The following is an 8,952-nucleotide window of genomic DNA, read 5'->3' on the forward strand; positions in this document are numbered from 1 at the left end:
AGCAAAAGACTGGGATCATTCCCTGCATATTTTCAGACCACAATGCTTTGAAACTAGAATGCAATCATAAGAGGAAAGTCAGAAAGAACTCAAATACAAGGAGGCTAAAGAGCATCCTACTGAAGAATGAATGGGTCAACCAGGAAATTAAAGAAGAATTAAAAAAATTCATGGAAATACAAGCCTTTCTCAAGAAACAAGAAAGGTCTCAAGTACACAACCTAACCCTACACCTAAAGGAGCTGGAGAAAGAACAGGAAATAAAGCCTAAACCCAGCAGGAGAAGAGAAATAATAAAGATCAGAGCAGAAATCAATGAAATAGAAACCAAAAGAACAGTAGAACAGATCAATGAAACTAGGAGCTGGTTCTTTGAAAGAATTAACAAGATTGATAAGCCCCTGGCCAGACTTATCAAAAAGAAAAGAGAAATGACCCAAATCAACAAAATCATGAATGAAAGAGGAGAAATCACAACCAACACCAAAGAAATACAAACAATTATAAGAACATATTATGAGCAACTCTATGCCAGCAAATTAGATAACCTGGAAGTAATGGATGCATTCCTAGAGATGTATCAACTACCAAAACTGAACCAGGAAGAAATAGAAAACCTGAACAGACCTATAACCACTAAGGAAATAGAAGCAGTCATCAAAAATCTCCCAAAACACAAAAGCCCAGGGCCAGATGGCTTCCCAGGGGAATTCTACCAAACATTTCAAGAAGAATTAATACCTATCCTTCTGAAACTGTTCCAAAAAATAGAAATGGAAGGAAAACTTCCAAACTCATTTTATGAGGCCAGCATTACCTTGATCCCAAAACCAGACAAAGACCCCATCAAAAAGGAGAATTATAGACCAATATCCCTGATGAACATGGATGCAAAAATTCTCACCAAAATACTAGCCAATAGGATCCAACAGTACATTAAAAGGATTATTCACCACGACCAAGTGGGATTTATCCCTGGGCTGCAAGGTTGGTTCAACATCCGCAAATCAATCAACGTGATACAATACATTAACAAAAGAAAGAACAAGAATCATATGATCCTCTCAATAGATGCAGAAAAAGCATTTGACAAAGTACAGCATCCTTTCTTGATCAAAACTCTTCAGAGTATAGGGATAGAGGGTACATACCTCAATATCATAAAAGCCATCTATGAAAAACCTACAGCGAATATCATTCTCAATGGGGAAAAACTGAGAGCTTTCCCCCTAAGGTCAGGAATGCGGCAGGGATGTCCACTATCACCACTGCTATTCAACATAGTATTGGAAGTCCTAGCCACAGCAATCAGACAACAAAAAGAAATCAAAGGCATCCAAATTGGCAAAGAAGAAGTCAAACTCTCACTCTTTGCAGATGATATGATACTCTATGTGGAAAATCCCAAAGACTCCACCCCAAAACTGCTAGAACTCATACAGGAATTCAGTCAAGTGGCAGGATATAAAATCAATGCACAGAAGTCAGTGGCATTCCTATACACCAACAACAAGTCAGAAGAAAGAGAAATTAAGGAGTCGATCCCATTTACAATTGCACCCAAAACCATAAGATACCTAGGAATAAATCTAACCAAAGAGGCAAAGGATCTGTACTCAGAAAACTATAAAATACTCATGAAAGAAATTGAGGAAGACACAAAGAAATGGAAAAACGTTCCATGCTCATGGATTGGAAGAACAAATATTGTGAAGATGTCAATCCTACCTAGAGCAATCTACACATTCAATGCAATCCCCATCAAAATACCATCCACTTTCTTCAAAGAAATGGAACAAATAATCCTAAAATTTGTATGGAACCAGAAAAGACCCCGCATAGCCAGAGGAATGTTGAAAAAGAAAAGCAAAGCTGGCGGCATCACAATTCCGGACTTCCAGCTCTACTACAAAGCTGTCATCATCAAGACAGTATGGTACTGGCACAAAAACAGACACATAGATCAATGGAACAGAATAGAGAGCCCAGAAATGGACCCTCAACTCTATGGTCAACTAATCTTTGACAAAGCAGGAAAGAATGTCCAATGGAAAAAAGTCGGTCTCTTCAACAAATGGTGTTGGGAAAATTGGACAGCCACATGCAGAAGAATGAAACTGGACCATTTCCTTACACCACACACAAAAATAGACTCCAAATGGTTGAAAGACCTCAATGTGAGACAGGAGTCCATCAAAATCCTAAAGGAGAACACAGGCAGCAACCTCTTCGACCTCAGCCGCAGCAACTTCTTCCTAGAAACATCGCCAAAGGCAAGGGAAGCAAGGGCAAAAATGAACTATTGGGACTTCATCAAGATAAAAACTTTTGCAAAGCAAAGGAAACAGTCAACAAAACCAAAAGACAACTGACAGAATGGGAGAAGATATTTGCAAATGACATATCAGATAAAGGGCTAGTATCCAAAATCTATAAAGAACTCATCAAACTCAACACCAAAAGAACAAAGAATCCAATCAAGAAATGGGCAGAAGACATGAACAGACATTTTTCCAAAGAAGACATCCAAACGGCCAACAGACACATGAAAAAGTGTTCAATATCGCTCGGCATCAGGGAAATCCAAATCAAAACCTCAATGAGATACCACCTCACACCAGTCAGAATGGCTAAAATTAACAAGTCAGGAAATGACAGATGTTGGTGGGGATGCGGAGAAAGGGGAACCCTCCTACACTGTTGGTGGGAATGCAAGCTGGTGCAGCCACTCTGGAAAACAGTATGGAGGTTCCTCAAAAAGTTGAAAATAGAGCTACCATATGATCCAGCAATTGCACTCCTGGGTATTTACCCCAAAGATACAAAAGTAGGGACCCGAAAGGGTACGTGCACCCCGATGTTTATAGCAGCAATGTCCACAATAGCCAAACTGTGGAAAGAGCCAAGATGTCCATCAACAGATGAATGGATAAAGAAGATGTGGTATATATATACAATGGAATATTATGCAGCCATCAAAAGGAATGAGATCTTGCCATTTGCAACGACGTGGATGGAACTGGAGGGTATTATGCTGAGCGAAATAAGTCAAACAGAGAAAGACATGTATCATATGACCTCACTGATATGAGGAATTCTTAATCTCAGGAAACAAACTGAGGGTTGCTGGAGTGGGGGGTGGGGTGGGAGGGATGGGGTGACTGGGTGATGGACACTGCGGAGGGTATGTGCTCTGGTAAGCGCTGTGAATTGTGCAAGACTGTTGAATCTCAGATCTGTACCTCTGAAACAAATAATGCAATATATGTTAAGAAAGAAAAAAAGAAGAAGAAGAATGTAGCAGGAGGGGAAGAATGAAGGGGGGGAAATCGGAGGGGGAGAAGAACCATGAGAGACGATGGACTCTGAAAAACAAACTGAGGGTTCTAGAGGGGAGGGGGGTGGGAGGATGGGTTAGCCTGGTGATGGGTATTGAGGAGGGCACGTTCTGCATGGAGCACTGGGTGTTATGCACAAACAATGAATCATGGAACACTATATCTAAAACTAATGATGTAATGTATGGGGATTAACATAACAATAAAAAAATTAAAAAAAAATTCATGGAAAAAAATGAAAATGAAAATACAACTGTTCAAAATCTTTGGGATGCAGCAAAGGCAGTCCTAAGAGGAAAGTATATGACAATACAAGCCTTTCTCAAGAAACAAGAAAGGTCTCAAATACACAACCTAACCCTACACCTAAAGGAGCTGGAGAAAGAACAGCAAATAAAGCCTAAACCCAGCAGAAGAAGAGAAATAAGAAAGATCAGAGCAGAAATCAATGAAATAGAAACCAAAGAAGAGCAGAACAGATCAAAGAAACTAGGAGCTAGTTCTTAGAAAGAATTAATAAGATTGATAAACCCCTGGCCATACTTATCAAAAAGAAAAGAGAAACGACCCAAATAAATCAAATCATGAATGAAAGAGGAGAGATCACAACCAACAACAAAGAAATACAAACAATTATAAGAACATATTATGAGCAACTCTATGCCAGCAAATTAGATAATCTGGAAGAAATGGATGCATTCCTAGAGATGTATAAACTACCAAAACTAAACCAGGAAGAAATAGAAAACCTGAACAGACCTATAACCACTAAAGAAATTGAAGCAGTCATCAAAAATATCCCAACAAACAAGAGCCCAGGGCCAGATGGCTTCCCAGGGGAATTCTACCAAACATTTAAAGAAGAATTAATACCTATTCTTCTGAAACTGTTCCAAAAAATAGAAATGGAAGGAAAACTGCCAAACTCGTTTTATGAGGCCACCATTACCTTGATCCCAAAACCAGACAAAGACCCCATCAAAAAGGAGAATTACAGATCAATATCCTTGATGAACATGGATACAAAAATTCTCACCAAAATACTAGCCAGTAGGATCCAACAGTACATTATAATGATTATTCACCACGACCAAGTGGGATTTATCCCTGGGCTGCAAGGTTGGCTCAACATCCGCAAATCAATCAATGTGATACAATACATTAATAAAAGAAAGAACAAGAACCATATGATCCTCTCAATAGATGTAGAAAAAGCATTTAACAAAGTACAGCATCCTTTCTTGATCAAAACTCTTCACAGTGTAGGGATAGAGGATACATACCTCAATATCATAAAAGCCATCTATGAAAAACCCACACTGAATATCATTCTCAATGGGGAAAAACTGAGAGCTTTCCCCCTAAGGTCAGGAACATGGCAGGGATGTCCATAATCACCACTGCTATTCAACATAGTACTAGAAGTCCTAGCCACAGCAGTCAGGCAAAAAAAAGAAATAAAAGGCATCCAAATTGGCAAAGAAGAAGTCAAACTCTCACTCTTTGCAGATGATAGGATACTTTATGTGGAAAACCCAAAAGACTCCACCCCAAAACTGCTAGAACTCATACAGGAATTCAGTCAAGTGGCAGGATATAAAATCAATGCACAGAAATCAGTGGCATTTCTACACACCAACAACAAGACACAAGAAAGAGAAATTAAGGAGTCAATCCCATTTACAATTGCACCCAAAACCATAAGATACCTAGAAATAAATCTAACCAAAAAGGCAAAGAATCTGTACCAGAAAACTACAGAATACTCATGAAAGAAACTGAAGAAGACACAGAGAAATGGAAAAACGTTCCATGCTCATGGATTGGAAGAACAAATATTGTGAAGATGTCAATGCTACCTAGAGCAATCTACACATTTAATGCAATCCCTATCAAAGTACCATCCACTTTTTTCAAAGAAATGGAACAAATAATCCTAAAATTTGTATGGAACCAGAAAAGACCCCGCATAGCCAGAGGAATGTTGAAAAAGAAAAGCAAAGCTGGTGGCATCACAATTCCGGACTTCAAGCTCTATTACAAAGCTGTCATCATCAAGACAGTATGGTACTGGCACAAAAACAGACTCATAGATCAATGGCACAGAATAGAGAGCCCAGAAATGGACCCTCAACTCTATGGTCAACTAATCTTTGACAAAGCAGGAAAGAATGTCCAATGGAAAAAAGACAGTCTCTTCAACAAATGGTGTTGGGAAAATTGGACAGCCACATGCAGAAGAATGAAACTGGACCATTTCCTTACACCACACACAAAAATAGACTCAAAATGGATGAAAGACCTAAATGTGAGACAGGAGTCCATCAAAATCCTAAAGGAGAACACAGGCAGCAACCTCTTCGACCTCAGCTGCAGCAACTTCTTCCTAGAAACATCGCCAAAAGCAAGGGAAGGAAGGGGAAAAATGAACTATTGGGACTTCATCAAGATAAAAAGCTTTTGCACAGCAAAAGAAACAGTCAACAGAACTAAAGACAAGTGACCCAATGGGAGAAGATATTTGCAAATGACATATCAGATAAAGGGCTAGTATCCAAAATCTATAAAGAACTTCTTAAACTCAACACCCAAAGAACAAATGATCCAATCAAGAAATGGGCAGAAGACATGAACAGACATTTTTCCAAAGAAGACATCCAAATGGCCAACAGACACATGAAAAAGTGCTCAACATCGCTCAGCATCAGGGCAATCCAAATCAAAACCTCAATGAGATACCACCTCACACCAGTCAGAATGGCTACAATTAACCTATCAGGAAACAACAGATGTTGGTGGGGATGCAGAGAAAGGGGAACCCTCCTACACTGTTGGTGGGAATGCAACCTGGTGCAGCCACTCTGGAAAACAGTATGGAGGTTCCTCAAAATTTGAAAATAGAGCTACCATATTACCCAGCAATTGCACTACTGGATATTTACCCCAAAGATACAAATGTAGGGACCCGAAGGGGTAGGTGCACCCCGATGTTTATAGCAGCAATGTCCACAATAGCCAAACTATGGAAAGAGTCAAGATGTCCATCGACAGATAAATGGATAAAGAAGATGTGGTATATATATACAGTGGAATATTATGCAGCCATCAAAAGGAATGAAAGCTTGCCATTTGCAACGACATGGATGGAACTGTCAATCAGAGAAAGACATGTATCATATGATCTCACTGATATGAGGAATTCTTAATCTCAGGAAACAAACTGAGGGTTGCTGGAGTGGTGGGTGGTGGGGTGGCTGGGTGATAGACATTGGGGAGGGTATGTGCTATGGTGAGCGCTGTGAATTGTGTAAGACTGTTGAATCACAGACCTATACCTCTGAAACAAATAATACATTATATGTTAAAAAAAAAAAAAGAATATAGCAGAAAGGGAAAAATGAAAGGGGGGAAATCGGAGGGGGAGACGAACCATGAGAGACTATGAACTCTGAGAAACAAACTGAGAGTTCTAGAGGGGAGGGGGGTGGGGGGATTGGTTAGCCTGGTGATGGGTATTAAAGAGGGCATGTACTGACTGGAGCCCTGGGTGTTATATGCAAACAATGAATCATGGAACACTACATCAAAAACTAATGATGTAATGAATGATGATTAACATAACATAATAAAATAAAAGAAAATATTTGTGTGGGTCTATTCTGGGCTCTCTAGTCTGTGTCACTGACCTATAACCTACTGGATTTTTTTTTTTTCCAAATATCATGCTGTCTTGATTACTGTAGCGTGGCAGAAAGTCTAAAAGTCAAGTAGCGTCAGTCTTCCTTTTCTATTCTTTATCAGTATTATGCTGCATATTCTGGGTCTTTGATCTTTCCACATAAACTACAAAATCATTTTCTCCACATCTATAAAATAACTTGCAGAGACTTTGGTTGAGTTTGTATTGACTCTATAAAGTTGGGAAGAATTAACATCTTGACAACATGTATAATATGAACATATTGGAGAATTCATATTTAATCCATAAGCATGGAATATATCTCTATTTAGATCTTTGATTCATTAGAGTTTATATATAGAGTTTTACAATTTCCTCATTTAAATTCTGTATATGTTTTGTTAGATTCATACCTATGTATTTCATTTCTTTCTCCTTCTCCTTCTTTGGTGCTTATTTAAATGATATTATGTTTTTAACTTCCCAATTATTCATTGCTGGTATTTAGGAAAGTAACTGATTTTTTGTATTTTCATCTTGTTTCCTACAGCCTTGCTATAATCACTTATTAGTTGGCAGGATTTTTGTTGTTGTTGCTGATTCTTTGTTATTTTCTACAATCATATCATCTGCAAACAAAGACAGATACAATTTCATTTCTTCTTTCCTACTCTGTATACTTTTTATTTCCTTTTCTTATTAAATTTACTAGACTTCTATTTCAATATTAAATGACAGTGATGAGAAGGGATATTCTTTCCTTGTCCCCAATCATAGAGGGAAATTATCTATTTTCTCATCACTAATATGATGTAGTTGTAGGCTTTTTAAAGATGCTCTTTATCAAGTTGAGGAGTTCTCTATTCCTAATTTGCTGAGAGATTTTATCATGAACAGATGTTGGATTTTGTCAAATGCTTTTTCTAAATATATTGGTATTTATTATTTAATTATTTATACTTTTTCTTCTTCATTGGATGATCATATGATTTTTCTTATTAAGCTGTCAAAGAGATGGATTACATTAATTGATTTTTTATTGTTGAACTAACCTTGCACACCTGGGATAAATCTCACTTGGTAATGGTATATAATCTTTTTTGTATATTATTGGATTTGATTGATACTATTTTGTTGTAAAGAGTACTACATCTATGTTCATAAGAGATATTGGTCTGTAGTTTTCATTTCTTGTAAATCTTTATCTAGTATTGGTATTAGTGGAATGCTGGCCTCATAGAATGTTAAGAAATGTGAACCTTCTTACACTGTTGGTGGGAATGCAAGCTGGTGCAGCCACTCTAGAAAACAGTATGGAGGTGACTCAAAAAGTTGAAAATAGAGCTACCCTATGACCCAGCAACTGCACTACTAGGTATTTACCCCAAAGATACAAATGTAGTGATCCAAAGGAGCACATGCACCCCAGTGTTTATAGGAGCAATGTCCACAATAGCCAAACTATGGAAAGAGCCTAGACGCTCATCAACAGATGAATGGATAAAGAAGATGTGGTATACACACACACACACACACACACACACACACACACACAGGAATATTATGCAGCCATCAAAAAATGAAATCTTGCCATTTGCAGCAATGCGGATGGAACTAGAGGGTATTATGCTAAGCAAAATAAGTCAATCAGAGAAAGACAAGTATCATATGATCTCACTGATGGGAGGAATTTGAGAAACAAGACAGAGGATCATAGGGGAAGGGAGGGGGAGAATGAAACAAGACAAAACCAGAGAGGGAGACAAACCATAAGAGACTCTTAATCTCAGGAAACAAACTGAGGGTTGCTGGAATGTAGGGTACTGGGAGGGATGTGGTGGTTGGGTGATGGACATTGGGGAGGGTATGTACTATGGTAAGCGCTGTCAATTGTGTAAGACTGATGCATCACAGACCTGTACCCCTGAAACAAAT

The sequence above is a fragment of the Halichoerus grypus genome, chromosome 1 (genome assembly GCF_964656455.1).
Source record: "Halichoerus grypus chromosome 1, mHalGry1.hap1.1, whole genome shotgun sequence".
In the NCBI taxonomy this organism is placed as follows: domain Eukaryota; kingdom Metazoa; phylum Chordata; class Mammalia; order Carnivora; family Phocidae; genus Halichoerus; species Halichoerus grypus.